Source organism: Sminthopsis crassicaudata, chromosome 1 (genome assembly GCF_048593235.1).
Source record: "Sminthopsis crassicaudata isolate SCR6 chromosome 1, ASM4859323v1, whole genome shotgun sequence".
NCBI lineage: Eukaryota > Metazoa > Chordata > Mammalia > Dasyuromorphia > Dasyuridae > Sminthopsis > Sminthopsis crassicaudata.
This window is the reverse complement of record NC_133617.1, coordinates 201,539,747-201,545,746: the sequence shown is the minus strand read 5'-3', so window position 1 is coordinate 201,545,746 and position 6,000 is coordinate 201,539,747.

Here is a 6,000-nt window from a genome sequence, read left to right as displayed (position 1 = left end):
AAGATCACACAAATATATGTCAAAATGAGAATTAGAATCCTCTTTCTCTGAGTATAAACCCAGAATTCTTTCTTCAGCATTAAATGGCTATAGATGCTTTGATTTTTTTTTTTTTTTTTTTGTCAAATCCATTTTTGGTTTTCCACATTATATTGAATTGATTACAATTTTTATGAGTACAAAGCTTTTTAATCATTACTCTCATTTCAACTGTTTTAGAGTAAATTCATGCACAAATAAGTGGGCACACATGAATATGTTTGCTCATATTTATGTATTATTTCATTGGCTTCCTCTCATGTCATATTTTGGCAATATGTAATATTGAAAATTAGGTTCCAACTCCTACCTCAACAGCACAACTGGGATGCCATTTTGAAAACACTTATAATTTTCAGTTTGAAAAGAGAATATTTGATACTTACATTAGAAAAGAACTTGCAGATCATTTTAGTGTACCTCTTGAAATATTCAGGGCTATCCCATCCAAATATTTATGACATAGTGTTTTGAATCTTTCTTATGAAGATACTTTTATGACTGACCTTTCAAGATTATTTCACATTCTAAGGACTCTTATTTTTTTAAAATGATTTCTGGTATTCAGGTCACAATTATTTTCCTATATTGATAAGATCTCATATTTTTTTAGCCATTATCTGTATGAAGTGAATCTACAGTTTTAAAAGTTAATTGAGAATCATCGTGGCAGAGTAAAAAGCATTACTTTTATCATTACCTCAAAAAGACTAAATATAATATATGGGTTAAAACCCTGGCAAAGGAAATGGAAAGGCTTGATTTTGATTTGGTTATAGACCCAATTATTTTAACATTAGAAGTAGAGGACACCATTAGGATTTAAAAGTTTTTAATAGCTTGATAAATATTCAACAAAGTTGAGAGATATGTTGACTATTCAACTTCAATTTCAGATGATAAACCATTCCACTTGTAATAATTGTGTCCATATCCAATAAATGTATAAATATCTTTCAGATATTCTCCAATCTCAAAATGATGGAAGGTATTCTGAACAATTGAGTTGACAAAATTCTACTGGGGGAATGGTGAATTGTGTCTTAAAAGTATAATTTTCTATTCCTGATAGCACTTTAGAACAGCAGCAATAAACAGATATACTTGCTTTCTCTCCCCACCCCCATATTGCTATCCATCCATTATAACAAGATCATTGCTTCATCTGGGTGCTAATTCAGGTCACTTTTCAAGACTCCATACAGGCTTATGGTGAATTCCAAAATGGTGAATTCCAAAAGAAATGTGGTTCTAGTTAGGTTTTCTAAGAAAAATTCTTTGACCCAGAAGTTCAAATATTGTTCTTTTTTTCCTGAGGACTTTGGATTAAGAAACAAAAATAGTAAATAAAGAACAAAGAGAAGCACAAGGGTACACGCAAACTTCTACATGAAGAGAAAAAATGAGAAAATAGCTGAATGAATTGATTTAATCAGATCTTGTATTGAATGTAACTGAATATTTATTGAAAATTATCTGAAACTTTTGTTTCCTTTAGGAGTTAGTACAAATAATCTAATGTCTCAACAACCTAAGTACTTAATAAAGATTAAGCTTTCTTTAAGGCATCCTATTTGATCACATGCACATTGTATTAATATGTAGGATGCCATGAAAGTTAGCAACATGTGGAATGACAAAGAATAAATACCCTTATTTTGAAAAATTCAAAAAGGAAAGATGTTGTAAACTTCCAAGACTAAGAAATTTTTTTGTTTCTTCCAATTCCAAAGAATGTATAAGTGTGGCTATATAACCTGAAAACTTCCCTTGGTGGAATTGCCCAGAAGAATGTAAGCTTCTTGAGGTCAGTTTCATGTTACCTTGTCTTTATCTTCCTAATGCTTATCATAGACTGTGAATTATGACTACTTCGTGTCATAGAGATATCAGAAAGATGAAATGCACTTGATGCAGACATATAGTTATCTGTTACAGAATCTCCCCAAAACTTCATATAATGCCCCACATATCCTAACATAGAAGAATCTATATTTACTATACTTAGATATTTGTGAGCATTATAGGGCCATTTCAGAAGATACAGAGAGAATAACAGATCCTCAAGCTTCATCCTGCTCTTGTTTCACCAAAGGAAGATGCCATTTCAGCTTTGTACAAAGGTTAGAGGAAACAGTAAACAATAAAGTGATCAAAGTGCTTGGGAACATTAACCATATAAGGCATTCAGGGCTGATTCATTTATTTGAGTCTAAGAAAAGTATCTTTGTGTAGCTGGATCTGTCCTTGTTGAAATGTGGACAAGGAGTCAAATACTGTAGTGTCCTGTTGTCTCTCAATTGTAATCCTTCTCTTGGAGAAAGTTTCTTTTCTGTAAATCCTTTTTAATGTGAGCAGGTTTCTTGGGAGGCCTCTGGAGCCTCCAGCCAGAGTGAAGGTAGAATCTCGAATCCTTTTCTTGAATCTTGGCTCTGAATCTCCTCCAGCTTCCCTAAATCCTCCTGGGAAGTCTTGTCCTTGACCCAATCCAGACTGACTCTCCAGACTCAATGTTGCCTCTTTTTATCCTCCCAGAGAATGGGCTTGTGGATACTCCCAGGGGCTTGTGGGAACTCCTACAACCAATGAACTTGCTCTTTTTAAAGGTGTAAACTCATTTTCAGAAGTCTAAAGGTATAAACCCCTTTTAAAGGTGTGAACTAAAGGTGTGAACCCTGAACTAGAGAATTGTTAAGTACTGAATTAGCACCTGGTAAGAACCTATCAAATACTTGAAAAAAGTTTCTATGAAAACTGTCATTATGTCACTGAGCAACAGGAAATGATGACAAAAGTTCTGGCAATGGATTGTTCCTATGGTGAGCCAATCCTGTCAGTTTCCCTCAGCATCAGAAATTACAAGGCTGAACAAATATATTTTTTTAAGTTAGAACATTAATCTATATTAAAAGATATTTCAAAAGTCTTAAATTATTTCAGTTAAATTGAGTTATTTGATATATTTGAGTTATTGTTTCAGATTATATGTAATCTCATGGCCTATTACTGAGTCATAAAGTAGTCATTTGATATTTTTCTTATTTTTTGGTGACTTTATCAATTTGGTTTGACCTGTGATAAGAAAAGAGCTAACTAAAGCATAAAGAGAGATAATTCCTATCACTAAAAGGAAAATCAAATTTCCTACCTGGGAACTACTGAAAGAATAAGTGAAGTAATACAAAGATTCAGAATGTGGCTAAGTCTAAGAATAATCAAAGAATTAAGCCAAGAAAATGAATAGAAGTAAGAGAATAAAAGTGTTATATAGGTAAAATAGAAAGAGTATGACTGTTTCAACGTAATTGAAATAGTAAAATAATGAAAATTATGGAACAAAAAATCTCTAGGTCCAGTTATTGCTTCATCTCTTTCCTCTCTTTGACTAACAAATTTCTAGAATATGAAATATATGCTTGCTCCTGCTTTTTCTGCTTCTTCGACTACGTACTTCTCAAGCCTATTGAGATGTTTTCCATACCAAAGGATCTATTGCAACTGTGCTCTCCAAAATCATTATATTGTCTCTGTTATTGCCAAAGCCACTTCTTTTTTTTTAAAGTAGTTATACTCCCTGACTTCCTTTACCAATTTGTACTGCTGAAGCACTTCCTATTGGCTTGTCACATACTGGATTGTGAGATATTAAATCTAAAAGGATTCACTTCTCCTTTTCTAAGCATGTTTCATTTTTGTTAACTTCTCACTTTCATTATACTTCTAATGTTCCTTCCATATTTTTGGCTTCCACTATTTTTTTTTTTTTGAAAATTGCACATTGCAATTAAAATTAAAATTTATAATCCTCAGCCTCTTTACAGCAAGAACATAAAATTCAAATATAAATGCACACTTGCAAGCTTTATATTGACTTAGAAAATAAAAAAAAATAACAAGCATAATGAATTTCTTAATTTATTTTGTGAAACATTCAACAATACTTAAGCAGTACTCATAATGATAAAAGGGTTCTATGAATTTGACTTTCCTAGCTATATGGAATTGCAAATCTGTATTCACATTGCTTTTTGTATATCTTCACCAGAATCTACTGTATATCTAAAACTCATTAGACTCAAAATGATTTTCAATCCCAAGATTCTATTCCAACTGCTGCCCTATTATTTTGGCTAAAACTTTCAATTGATATTTTTGGCACAATGGTTAGGACTTTACACAAGAAGTTAAAGACTTGAATTCAACTCTGTAATTAAGTACTTACTAAGTATGGGAACTTGGACAAATCAGTGAACATATCTTGTACATGAAAAATGCTTTGCAAACCTAAAATCACTCTTTAAATATCAGATACTCTTGGTTTTTGTTATTTGTGACCAGTTGCCATGTCTTTTCAATTCTGGTTCTACAATATAACTCTTTCATCACTGCTAAAATTACCACACTTCAGGATGACATTTTCTCTTACAGTAGATTGCTTTAATATCTTCGTGATGTATCATTCTGATTATCTAGTCTATTTGATTTGTAGTTGTTCCTTTTCTCTGATTTATAAATATTCTTTCTAATAAATGTTTCTTATCATCACATCTAAAACCATTAGTAACTTTGCATTATCAACCTAAGTATAAAGTCTTCATTATGAAATTTTAAGCCCTCCATTATTTACCTCCAATTTGTTTTCCACCCTTATTCATAATATTTCTTTCAATGTGCTCAATTGAAAGAGATACAAATTTTGAGGAGAGGGACATCATTCTTTTTGTCATGGACTCATGTCCCAGAATTCTGTTTCCTTTCTTTGTTTTAACTCATTGTTTTTTTTCTTATCTTCATATCTAGCTATATAAGTATATATGTTGACTCTGGATTGAGTGCTTGCCTCCTGAAATCTGGCAACATTTTGAGCAATATTTTTTTTTTCTGCTTTTCACTTCTTTTTATTTTTTATTAATTTTTTTTTTAAATTTACAAAACATATGCATGGGTAATCTTTCAACATTGACTCTTGCAAAACATTCTTCCCAAAACACTGCTGAATTAAAGAGTATGCACAATTTGATAACGTTTTGACCATAGAATTGCTCTCCAGAATGGTTGGATCAGTTCACAGTTCCACCAACAATGTATCAGTGTCCTAGTTTTCTCACATCCCCGCCAACATTTGTCATTGTCTTTTCCTGTCATCGTAGCCAATCTGTAGTAGTATCTTGAAGTTGTCTGAATTTACATTTCTCTGGTCAATAGTGATTTGGAGCCCTTTTTAATATAATTATAAATAGTTTCATTTTTTTCATCTGAACTTTGTTCATATCCTTTCACCATTATCAATTGGAGAATGGCTTGAACTATTATAAATTTGAGTCAATTCTTTATATATTTTAGAAATGAGGTCTTTATCAAAACTTTTGAATGTAAAATCTTTTCCCAGTTTACTGCTTCCCTTCTAATCTTGCCTGGATCTTGTGTTCATCTTCTCTGCTTTGTGTTGTATCTAATTCATCATTTGTTGATCTATTATTCACCATGATAATATTAATCATCATATTAAATAAGATTTTTCAATCTCAGTATAATTTTATGGCCTTTTATTGAATTTTTGTTCTCCCTGAGATTATCTACATCAATCTTTTATTTCAAACTATGCAATTTGCTTCACAAATACTTCATTCTATGAAATATTTTCATCCCCTGTCTTTTAGTCATTATAATCTGAACAAGAGCACTTATTTTTCAACTTTGTAATTTAAAAGATAGGAAGAATGTTTTGTATTATTTTAAATCCTTATAAAAATATTTCTTAATTTTTGTATTTTGATTCCTTAGAATATTTTTCCAAGAAAACCAAATTATAGTTAATATGTTTTTCAAAATGCGTATTTAACTAAATCTTCATTAATTAGGAACTAAATATTTTGTCACTAATAGATGTATTTGGAAACAAAATCTTAGGTAATAAGATAATGAATAACCTTCACTATCTTAATGCTTACAAAATTTTTT